The following is a 12417-nucleotide window of genomic DNA, read 5'->3' as shown; positions in this document are numbered from 1 at the left end:
CTACTACCACTCATTACTATTACTACACTACTAGCTATTCAACCACTACCACTACTATACCTACTATTACTACCTAGTACCTAACCTACTCACCTACTACCTACTACTACTATTACCTACCTACCTCCACTAGCACTAACTACCACTATTACTACCGCTAGCACTAACCTACTACTACTACTCTATAACCTACTAGCACTAACCACCCCATCACCACTACCACAACCACCACTAGCACCACTACCTACCACCACAACTACCACTAGCACCTACCTACCACTACTACAACCACCTACCAGCACCACCACCACCTACCAGCACCACCTACCTCCACCACCAGCACCACACCACCACCACCACTAGCACCTACCACCTTCCACCACCACCAGACCACCACCACCACCACCAGCACCAGCCACCACCCCACCACTACCACCACCACCGCCTACACCACCACCACCATCACCACCACCACCACACCGCCACCACACCACCACCTAGCACCACCACCACCACCACTACACCACCAGCACTCCACCACCACCAGCACCACTACTCACCACCTAGCACCACCACCACTACCACCACCTTAGCACACCACCACCACCACCACCTAGCACCACCCCACCACCACCAGCACCACCACCACCACCACCTACACCACCACCTGCACCACCACCACCACCATAGCACCACCACCTACCACCACCACCAGCACCACCACCACCACCAGCACCACCACCACCACCACCAGACCACCACCACCACCACCACCAGCACCACAATCACCACCACCACCAGCACCACCACCACCACCACTAGCCACCACCTTCCACCACCACCAGCACCACCACCACCACCACCTACCGCCACCACCTACCACTACCACTACCTACTACTACCACTACACTACTACTACTACTACTACCACTACTATTACTTATCTTACTACATACTATACTATAATACTAACTAATAATTACATACAATAACTAATAATAATAATAATAATAATAATAATAATAATAATAAACAACGACAGAAGATAAATGATCAAAATTTTACAAAATCCTGTTTTTTCCAGATTTATTTCAAGTTTTTGGGGGTCATGTATAAAATTCGCATTGTGTATATTGTTTAGAATATGTTTTTGTCTCTCTCTTGATGTGTACACACCGAAACCAGCATTGTATATATACCGAGGAGCGTATATCTCAACACATACTCGTAGTAACTTAGAGAGTACTTTAATCCCAATATTACACTGGTGGTATAAAGAGGGATGTGCTGCACTTAAGAATTTTCTTGGGTTCGATTGACCTTAAGCGTAATAAAGAAACGCGCACAAAATGTTTAGGCTGACAAAAAAAAAAAAAAGCATTTCTACGGCCATATTTCCCGGCGGATACCAACGTCATATTACGGTGCTGTTGTTGAATTTTGACTTTAGATAAAGAACTTTAAGAGTGAAAATGGTGTTATAAATGAAGTTGCAGGAGGGATTGGTCCCAAATGTGTTCACTGTAATCACTACGTATGGTATCTCCTGTAAAAAAGCATGAAGCGATGTATACACTGAAAGAGAGAACTCAATAAGTGTGAAAGGACCACGACTCTTAGATACGTTACCTTCATACATAAGGTGGATTACTATCATATCCCTTGCAGCTTTATAGATTCCTGAAAACAGTTCCTAATCGGCTTAAGATGTGACTTTAAGTGTCTGTCCAGCTCCTTCAAGACAGCCAGGGGTCTATTGTTCAGCTCCCTTGTGTATGCTGGGAGGCAGTTGAACAGTCTTGGGCCTCTGACACTTACTGTGTTGTCTCTGACTGTGTTGTGTTGTCTATGACTGTCTCCACTCCAGTAGTGATCCGAGGTGGTGTAGCATTTCTGTCATTTCCTTCCAGTTTCCTTGTCTTCCTGGCACTAAAAATATCTTTCTCTGGAGTGGTTGTAACTACCCTGGTTTGTTCCCCAAGGTCTGTGTGATCTGTGGCTTCTTGTCCCTTTTAAATGGTGTGCGTGACAGTGTGTATTGTAACATTTTCTTTCATAGGCCGAAGAATCACTAGTTCCGGGTGAAATAGTTTACAAGGAGAAAAACTGCATATTCCTTTGGTCATGTGGTCGAGGCATTTTTTTGGATGGTCATAACTGGACGTCCCGCCTATTTGCCCAGATATTCCACACCTGTAGATATCCAGGTCACGGGGGTGATGATTCTTGGATCACATAATAGATAACAGTAAGAAGATTTTAATTCTAGCCTGCTGTATGAAGAGGCTTGGTTCACTGTTGCTTCTAGGCAATGGAATGAGATACTACTAACACGAAAGTAGACAGAGGGGAATACAAATATTTGGAACCTTTATTAATAACGTTTCGCCCACACTGTGTTCGTGTTTAGCTGTTCCGATGAACAGTTAAACCAGGTAAGAGAAAGTGGACGTAAACACAGTGACTAGCGGTGAGGTGGAGAACAAGTGAGGTACGAGTCATCTCGCATCTATTCTCAAACACCCCCTGAGTTTTCTGGCAAGAAGTTTAACTAACTTGTAGAAACCATTGTTCCGGCTGAAGTTGTTGGAGATACTGATGAGGGAAGATCTGTGGCATCTTCTCGGGGCATCCTTCTCCTTGGTAGTTACGAAGGCCGACTGAAAAATCTTTGCGTCCCTTATTTTTCCTGACAAAAATACAGTTACAGCCCCCGATCTCTTCCTCAGCGATTTCCGTCTGTGTTTCCCCACAGATGATCATGTGAGGACAGCTGTTTATCGATGCTACGTAATCCGGAGACAAAATTCCATGCGGAAGGTATAAACAAACTTGTAAAACGTTGAGACAAGTTCCTCAGTCGGTTTGGTGATTATGTCGGAAGTTACAAATGAACAATATTCGATATAACTGAGTTGTAATTTTGTCGAGAAAAAATAATGGACACGAAGACTTTTCGATCTGCCCTTGTACTTGTGCACCATTCCAGTTTATCAAATGGTTTTAACTTGCTCTGGTATTTAACTCTTCACTTAATCTTCGTTTTAACCTGCCGTACGAACCAATGCTTAAGGCATTTTGATTCTGCACATTAAAAAGTTGCACATAGGAAATTGAACCTTATGACGATGTTTCGGTCCGATTTGGACAATTAACTGGCCACAAAGAAGAGCGAAAGGAAGGTGTCAGTATATATAAAAGACGGGGACCGGGCCGGGAGTAGTAGAACTTCAGAACACTCGTGACTTGACCTGATCTTTATTTCCTCACTTTATGTCTTCTCCTTCCCTGTATTTTGTTTACCTTTCCCTTCTGCTTAGGTGGATTCTGCCCTATGAGTTTTTTTTCCCCTGGGTTTTGTCCTACCCTCGTGGGCCATTAACTCTCCTGCAGTGCTCTTTTTTCTATTTCCCCTTGTTCCTAGACTATCTCCACTACTACTACTACTGTTGCTTCACTAACACTCAACTCTGTCTCTTGTGCCACTACCACTACTCCCTTCTTATTGTCACCTCTGCCACTGTTGCACTACTTATACCACTACTACAACAACTACTGCTACTACTACTACTACTACTACTACTACTACTGCTACTACTACTACTATTACTACTACTACTACCACTACTGCTACTACTACTACTACTACTACTATTACTACTACTACTACCACTACTGCTACTACTACTACTACTACTACTACTACTACTACTACTACTACTGCCTTTACCACTACTACAATTATACTACTATGTCCTCTAGTTCTACTACTCCCTTCCCTTCCCTTCTCTCGCATATACACTGGCTCCCTTCCCTTCGTGCTTCTGTGACTAGTTAATGACACAAATAGATATTGTGCCATTTTATTCATTTTGAGTCTAGCCTGAAATTAAAAAGTTCTTTAGACAGTTCTGGCTTCACTTTGCTCTAGCCTGCTCTAGGAATCGGTTCTCTACACAGTCCCTGGGCTAGCCTGCCCTAGGAACCAATCATAGTTGTAGCCTGCAACACGAACTGTTTCTGTAATAAGTCTTGCTTCATCGCTATGGACTTCAGTTTTAATTCTCTAGGCATCGTATACCTCCGGCTGTATTGCGATCAGATTTAGCTGTCTTCCGTCTGTCTCATGATGTCTGTATGTCTGTTAAAGTGTCTGTCTGCGTACCTTGAGCTGACCAATCAGAGAGCATAGCCCTCCATCATCTGAACCAATCACTAAGCCTCCTTTTGACTCTTCGCGTCGCAAGGCATCCAGCCCTTTCGTTTACCCTCATTATCGAGTCCCTTTGCGCCACAGGTAACGTGGAACGCAAAAAAAGTTATCATCAAAGTCAAAACATCTGCTTTCGAATGAACCCAGTCAAACCCCCCTTAATTCCCCCCCCCCCCTCTTCCTCATCCTCTTTCCTCTCGCTTCCTATCCTCCCGCCCTATCCCCCCACATACCCCCTCTTTCCCCTCTTTCCCCTCCTCCCTCTCTACTCTCAATTCCCTCCTCCCTCTCTACTCTCAATTCCCTCCTCTTCTGCACCTTCCTTCCCTCCTTTAACTACCATGCCTTCATTTTTGGTAAGTGCCCTATAAAGTCTTGATAGATTTCCCACGTCTCATCTCTGAATTATCGCTGATCTACATATAAATTTTTGGATGAAAACTATGAAATGGAGGAAGAATTTTCGTACTTGGAACAAAGATGAATGAGATCTATTAGAATAGTGAAGAGCTATAGGGGCGTATGAAGCAAGGGAATGAAGGGATGGAAAACGTATGTGTGGACGAAGGATTTCATTCAATTGGAAACAAACCCGAGATAAGGGCTTTCAACTGTTTGTTGTATAAGTGATGCAAACTTTATCGAGTTATAAAGATAGTGAAGTTCAGGTTGGGGTTGTGAGAAAGAATGGGAATATTTTCCAGTGGAAGTTATAGTCACGACAAGGGTGTGTGCTGGTACCCTCATTGTTTACTGTATTTATAATTGGGGTTGTCAAAGGAGTGACGATATAATGTTAGAGCTTGGAACTGAGGTTGCTGTTTGCATACTTTATCAGTGTTGTAGAATAATTCTTGACGAAGAATGATGAAGTTGGGACGTTGAGTTCACGTGTGTAACAAAAATAACAGCAAAATACGTGATTCCATTAATTGACAAAAAATCGTTAAGGATTTAAGCATGATTTTTTTCTAAAGGCTTTTCGTTCAATTTATATTTTCATCAGGTCAGTTCCGAAGGAGAAGATTCACTTAAATTATGAAAATCTTATTTCTTGAGAAACGAGTGAAAACATCAAAGATTTCCTCTGTCTTATCTTTGTTGCAACAAAGGTTATACGGTGTTGTCTGCCGAGCACAAAGTCACTTCTTCAGAATGTGTATAGCAGAGAGATATTTTCCTCTCAGATTTTTTGGCATAGCTGTTGAGGAAATAAATGTCAGAGTGTCGCCTGAATTTAACATGCTGTTCTTCTATCGTGGAACAATAGTTCCACGACAGAGGAATAACATGTTAAATTCAGTGGACAATTTGACATTTATTTCTTCAACAGCTATGCCGAAAAATCTGAGAGGAAAAATATACTCTCTGCAAGAACTTCCTGCTGTTAGATCTCTAACTTGTGACGTCACGGGAAGGGGCTCTGAGAGTTTACATTGATCATTTGTATTTTTTAAGTCTCAGTCAACGTATTTTCGACGCTCTGAGCTCAGTCATGTTTAATTATCACCCATCTTGGAAGTGTTCTAATTAGAGGGTCTTTAAGCCTCAGTACTGCTGAAGCCGTCCCCAAGGAAAAACTGAAAAGCGTGGAAAAGATGCAACAGAGAATAGGTGATCTGGATACCCAGTACTACGCCTTATACTGTACCTTTTCAGAAGGTGCCTCATCTTTCCCAGGCTAACATATTTTTTGAGATGCACACCTTTCTCGATAGCCCAAGATTAACCGAATAGGACGAGCTCCTGAAGCCGATATTCAATAAACCGTTCAATCTTTCTCTAGAGGACTCTCAGTGGGATCGAGGACCGCTTCCAGTTAGTCTTAGAGGGCGAGGTATTCGCAAGATATCAAGCATTCCAATCCTTTTGAGTCTCGTCTCGAAAACGGGTTTAGAATTTAGATTCTTCCAGAGCGTCAGAGCGTGTCTGTATTGATTCATGATCTCAATTTTATTGAAGTAGCCAAAAATTATGATACTCTTGTAGCTTCTTACCCAGACGAGTCCTTAGGGAATAATTACAGAGTGAAAGTCGCCTCAGCAATGCTTCAGAAAATGTCCGGGAAGGTCAGAGCAACGAGAGCTCTTCCTCATTGTTTGCTTTTCTAATGGTCCTCAGTTATTCCTCCCTGGGAACTCGCTTCGATTCTCAAACCTATTACATTAATTTTATCTCTCTGGCCCATCACAATGACTTCGAGTCTCAGGCTTATAGTACCGTTTCCGATTCCCATGCCCATCGCCCTGGTGCAGGTCTTTGTATCGTTATCTCTATCATCTTCGAACACAGATTCACCTATGTCAACGCATAGGGAGACATAGACCAGTTTGACTTTGCCGTAAAAGGTAGGGAAAGACTGCAAGCGCGGGGAAAGCCAACGACATCAAGAGAAGACTTGCTACATCCCACTTTAAGAATCAGCAAAAACCCCTAATGCGAAGATCCACGCGAGGTCACCAGAGTGTTTTATTTTGGCAAGCTTCTGCTGCAGCACCTGCCGCAGTACCTGTTGCCGCGCCTACCCCAGCACCTGTCATGTCATGCAGGTATTCACGGAACCACGTATACATGCTTTTGCGTGTGCGAACTCGTTTTCAGCGGGAAGATGAAAGCATCGAAAACTCTAAGAATGGTCTAATTCAAGCAAATAGATGTAATAAATGAAATTACCGGCGGCTCTAACCACACATCCCCGACACCACCGTAACAGCACATCACTGCTACACGCCACCACACATCCCTCACACGACCATAACAGCACATCACAGCTACAGGCTGCCACCACACCTCACCACAACACATAACCACCACACGCTACCACACATCACAAACACACACCACCAGCCACACATCACACTGCACAACAGTCACATATCACCGCACCACAACCACACGTCACCATACCATCACACACGCTGCCCCAGCCACACCCCAGACCACCACAACACACCACCACCACCACCACCACCACCACCATCACACACTACCCCTTAGACATTCCTGGAAGTACATAAACAAAATGGGTTGATTAAGAAGTATTATCTCAGGAGGACCACTACTTCTCATTCCCAGCAAGTATTCTTGTTTACTCGGAATATTTTAACACAAACTCGTCCTCCAATAGATTTTGGCTTTATCATCGAAGAATAGAAGCCACAATACCGTGATTGGAACAATTCACAACTAGCCCATGATACCGTTGCTCGAAGTAGGCGCTGCACTCACACACACACACACACACACACACACACATTTCACTGTAGAAGATTAATCAGCCAGATCTGGGGAAAAGCACGGCTTCCTGGGAATAACACTCTCCTTGATAGGGAGGAAAAATAGTATGGGATTACCGAGGCAAAGAAAAAAAGAAGGAAGGAGGGAGGGAAGGAAAGAAGGAAGGAGGAAGGGAAGAAAAGAAGGAAAGAGAGAGAGAGAGAGAGAGAGAGAGAGAGAGAGAGAGAGAGAGAGAGAGAGAGAGAGAGAGAGAGAGAGAGAGAGAGAGAGAGAGAGAGTAGTACTAGTAGTAAAGAGAAGGCGGACCTCTTTGATGAACACTTTGCTACCAAAATGCAAGTTCCTGATCCAGCAAGGGACCCTCCTTGGCTAGCTGCAAGAACTGTGTCAAAACTGTCAGTGGTGACAATAAGGCAGGAGGAGGTGCATTTCCTTCTTAAAACGCTTGACCAAGAAAAGGTTGTTGGCCCAGACAAGTTGAGCCCAAGATTGTTGAGAAGATGTGCAGACCAGCTAGCAGCACCTCTAACTCGCATCTTTCAGCACTGCCTAGTACAGTGTAAATGGCCCTCTCTATAGAAAGAGGCAAAGGTAGTCTCTGTTCACAAAAAGAAGAGCAGAGCAGAAATCAGCAACTACAGACCAGTGTCACTCCTGTCAATCACTGGTAAGATCCTTGAGACAATAATCTCAAGACAAATGACAGAGTTTTTTGACTACCACTCACTACTTTGTGATCGTCAATATGGCTTCAGGAAAGGTTACTCTGCTGCTGATCTGTTGTTAAACCTCTCCACTAAGTGGCACCAGTCACTGGATGAATCCAAAGTCAGCTGTGTGGTAGCACTGGACATTGCTGGCGCTTTCGACCGGGTGTGGCACCAGGGCCTCTTAGCAAAACTTCAAGCACTGGGAATTGCAGGCTCTACGTTATGTCTCCTCAGTGATTACCTTCATGGTAGATCTCTAAGTGTAGTTCTCAATGGAACGGAATCAGCAAGACATCCTATTGGGGCAAGTGTTCCACAAGGAAGCGTACTGGGACCATTGTTATGGAATGTCTACTTCAACGACCTTCTTCATCTCATCCCAGAATCACATGCATATGCAGACGACTGTACACTGACATTCACTTATCCAAGAGAAGAAATGCCAGCTGCTCTAAGCTACATCAATCACCAGCTGAGAGCTATATCAGCTTGGGGAAATAGATGGCAAGTAACATTTGCACCTGAGAAAACGCAAATGATGATCGTCTCTAGGTACCATGATGGTAATACTGGTGCAGTAGAAAGGATGAATGGGAGGGTGCTGGCACCTGGAGAAGAAGTTGATATCCTTGGGGTGAAATTTGACTCCAAACTAACCATGAAGAACCATGTTGTAAATCTTGCAAACAAGGCAGCCAGGAAGCTTACAGCACTTCGCCGTATCTCGCATCTGCTTGACATTACTGTCAAGCAGATGCGAGATACGGGTTGCAAGATTCTATACGAGGCACAAGTACGCTCACACCTTGAGTATGCTCCACTTTCTTGGTTTGCCTGCCCCCCTCTCATCTACAACTGCTTGACAGAGTAGAGAACAGAGCAAGACGTCTCATCTCTCGCCTGGACCCATCCTGGATAGATCTGTCATTTCAGCAGAGCCTTCAATATAGGAGGGACGTGGGTGGCCTTACTGTTATGTACAAGGCCAATATTGTCAAAGTACCACACTTGGATCCACTTCGAGGACAGCGTGAAACAAGCTTTTATGCCACAAGACGGGCAGAAAGCAGCAACTTCACTCTGGCTGTACCTTTCTCTAGAACATCACTCCATCTGAGATCATACATACCCAGGATGACTCGAGTATGGAACACATTCGTACAGCATAATGATGTCAACGAGATAAAGTCAGTTGATCACATGAAAATGCTGGCCCACAGATGGCTTCAACTTCATCCTGTTCGCTACTTGTATGTCTCATAATAATAAAAATGCTTTCAAATGAGCTGATGTAGGTAACAGCTCTTAGCATGCCAATAAAGTTAGGAATCCTTAACCTGTAAATAGATTGTCAATAAAGCTAGGGATCCTTAAGCTTGTCAAACCTTGTGTAAAAAAAAAGAGAGAGAGAGAGAGAGAGAGAGAGAGAGAGAGAGAGAGAGAGAGAGAGAGAGAGGGAGACAGAGGCAGAGAGTGAGAGAGAGAGATTGAGAGAGAGAGTGAGAGAGAGAGAGAAAAAGAGAGAGAGAGAGAGAGAGAAAGAAAGAGAGAGAGAGAGAGAGAGAGAGAGAGAGAGAGAGAGAGAGAGAGAGAGAGAGAGAGAGAGAGAGAGAGAGTAGGGTGGAGGGAAAGGTACTCTGTCACCAGTCCCCTCTAAAATTTCTTCCTTTTCATCAATATCCCTTGTCTTCTCCAGCCCTCCTTCCGTCACCCTCCCCTTCACTGCCGCTCCCCAGCAGTCTGTCCCTCCTATCAGCCCCACCTCCCTCACTGTGCTAACAATTGAAAGCCTCTCCAATTAGAGATGGTTCGACCTCTTCATTTTCAGAATCACAGGAGCGCTTCACAGCGCTACCGGCAAGTGCACCACTACGCCACGCTATGTAAACAAAGATAAGTAAATCACAAAATAATTTTTTTATACGCATATATATATATATATATATATATATATATATATATATATATATATATATATATATATATATATATATATATATATATATATATATATGTCGTACCGAATATGTAAAACTGGTCAATTAGCAAGAACTCATTTAAAAATTAAGTCCTTTCTAAAATTTTCTCTTATACGTTTAAATATATATTTTTTCATTAATGTTAAAGTAAAAATTTATAATTTTGCACCAAAAGAATCTTAGAAAACTTACCTAACCTTATTATTAATAACAAGAACACTTTATTTTAGCCTAACCCACCTAAATATATTTGAGATTTGTTTACAATAATTTAATACTAAACAAACACAGTGAAACATATTTTTTTCGTTAGGCTCAGAATGATTTTGGTAAATTAAATTGCATACACAAATTTTCGCTTGTCTTATATGGCAAGATGAGCGTTGCTATTTAAGCCAAGATGCATAAGTTCTGCCTATTCGGACGATATATATATATATATATATATATATATATATATATATATATATATATATATATATATATATATATATATATATACATATATATATATATATATATATATATATATATATATATATATATATATATATATATATATATATATATATATATATATATATATACACACATACACACACTCATATATATATATATATATATATATATATATATATATATATATATATATATATATATATATATATATCTTTCTTCTTTCAACACACCGGCCGTATCCCACCGAGGTGGGGTGGCCCAAAAGGAAAAACGAAAGTTTCTCCTTTTACATTTAGTAATATATACAGGAGAAGAGGTTACTAGCCCCTTGCTCCCGGCATTTTAGTTGCCTCTTACAACACGCATGGCTTACGGAGGAAGAATTCTGTTCCACTTCCCCATGGAGATAAGAGGAAATAAACAAGAATAAGAACTAGAAAGAAAATAGAAGAAAACCCAGAGGGGTGTGTATATATGTGCTTGTACATGTATGTGTAGTGTGACCTAAGTGTAAGTAGAAGTAGCAAGACGTACCTGAAATCTTGCATGTTCATGAGACAGAAAAAAGGACACCAGCAATCCTACCATCATGTAAAACAATTACAGGCTTTCGTTTTACACTCACTTGGCAGGACGGTAGTACTTCCCTGGGCGGTTGCTGTCTACCAACCTACTACCTAGGATATATATATATATATACATATATATATATATATATATATATATATATATACACACATAGATACATCCATATATATATATATATATATATATATATATATATATATATATATATATATATATATATATATATATATATATATATATATATATATATATATATATATATATATATATATACCCTGCCAAGTGAGTATGAAATAGAAAGCTGTAATTGTTTTACATGATAGTAGGATTGCTGGTGTCCTTTTTTCTGTCTCATAAACACGTGGGATTATAGTCGATGAATTTGTGTGCTGTGCTTCGGAGGCTTTTTACTTTATTTGGGTTCGTGGTACACAGGCAGTGACCCAGAGGGCCATGCCCGCGAGGGAGAGAGAAGTGGAGTGTTGTTAACTCTCGGTTGCCTGGTCTCCAAGTGAGAGCGAGGCAGGCCTAGGCATGCCCACCAAGAGACCTACCCTCTGGTGGAAACTATGGAAACTAGCCATGTAGGCTTACTGTCTACATTTTGCTCGGCCACCTACCCATGGTCGTCCTCAACCATGCTTGACTGAAACAAAAAACTGTCTCTCTCTCTCGCAGGAACAGGGCACAGAACACAAAATGAAAACATATATATACATGTGGACGTAGAAAAAAAAAAACTTCCTACAGGGAAGGAAGAATAAAAAGGTGGGGTGGTGCTAAACATCATGGCCCAAGACAGTGAGCCTTCCTACGTCTGGACAGGTAATGCAGCACAGGAGACATCACTGCGGCTGAGCTGTGACGTAACTGAGTACGGTCTCCTTTGGAATGGTGAAGGAGTCATCGTATAGTAGTTGCTGCATTGTTCACTCAACCTGGGGCACAACCTCGAGTGAGGCGTCGTCAGTACTTGGCAACTGGGCAGGACTTCTTCTGGCAAGTGACTCAGGAGTACATTTCTCGACTGGTACTATTGCTGGGTCTGTAACTGCCGGCGAGTGGAACGAGTCGTGGCAGGGACGACTCAGGCGAAACATATGGGAGTCACTGGAGTGAGCGGGCTAGCTGACAAAGTGACATCATCTTCGTGAAGGCTGCTCACTAAAGCTGTGACACAAGTCAGACAGTCGCCTGCCGACAGGGCTACTGTGGCTTGACAGTGTCATTC

The sequence above is a fragment of the Cherax quadricarinatus genome, chromosome 40, assembly GCF_038502225.1.
Source record: "Cherax quadricarinatus isolate ZL_2023a chromosome 40, ASM3850222v1, whole genome shotgun sequence".
Classification (NCBI taxonomy): domain Eukaryota; kingdom Metazoa; phylum Arthropoda; class Malacostraca; order Decapoda; family Parastacidae; genus Cherax; species Cherax quadricarinatus.
The sequence above is the reverse complement of the archived record's forward strand: the minus strand, read 5'-3'. Positions refer to the sequence as shown.